Source organism: Arachis hypogaea, chromosome 11 (assembly GCF_003086295.3).
Source record: "Arachis hypogaea cultivar Tifrunner chromosome 11, arahy.Tifrunner.gnm2.J5K5, whole genome shotgun sequence".
NCBI lineage: Eukaryota > Viridiplantae > Streptophyta > Magnoliopsida > Fabales > Fabaceae > Arachis > Arachis hypogaea.
In genome coordinates, this window is record NC_092046.1 from 45,772,250 (window position 1) to 45,773,103 (window position 854).

The following is an 854-nucleotide window of genomic DNA, read 5'->3' on the forward strand; positions in this document are numbered from 1 at the left end:
TACTTGCATTAATTCATGATGAACAGCAGAGCTCCGCACCTTAATCTTTGAGGTGTAGAAACTCCACCTTTGAAAAATACATAAGAGAAAGCAGTTTAGGCAAGGCCGTGTGGCCAGCCTCCAAGTCCAAAGCCTAAGGACTAAACGTCCAGAGATATCTAAAAGATATGAATACAATAGTAAAAAGTGCTATTTATACTAAACTAGTTACTAGGGATTACAAAAAATAAGTAACTAAGTGTAGAAGTGCAGAAATCAACTTCCGGGGCCCAGTTGGTGTGTGCTTGGGCTGAGCATTGAAGCTTTCATATGCATAGGCCATTCTTGGAGTTAAACGCCAGCTTGGGTGCCAGTTTGGGCGTTTAACTCCAGTTCTGGTGCCAGTTCCGGCGTTTTACTCCAGAAAAGGGTCTCAGGTGGGCGTTTGAACACCAGTTTGGGCCATCAAATCTGAGGCAAAATATAGACTATTATACATTTCTGGAAAGCCCAAGATGTCTAATTTCCAACGCAATTGAGATCGCGCCAATTGGCTTTTGTAGCTCTAGAAAATCCACTTCGAGTGCATGAGGGTCAGAATCCAACAGCATCTGCAGTCCTTTCTCAGCCTCTGAATCAGACTTTTGCTCAGATCCCCCAATTTCAGCCAGAAAATACCTGAAATTACAGAAAAAAACACAAACTCATAGTAAAGTCCAGAAATGTAATTTTTGCATAAAAACTAATAAAAATATAATAAAAAGTAACTAAAACATACTGAAAACTATGTAAAAACAATGCCATAAAGGGTATAAATTATCCGCTCATCACAACACCAAACTTAAATTGTTACTTGTCTCCAAGAAACTAAAAAC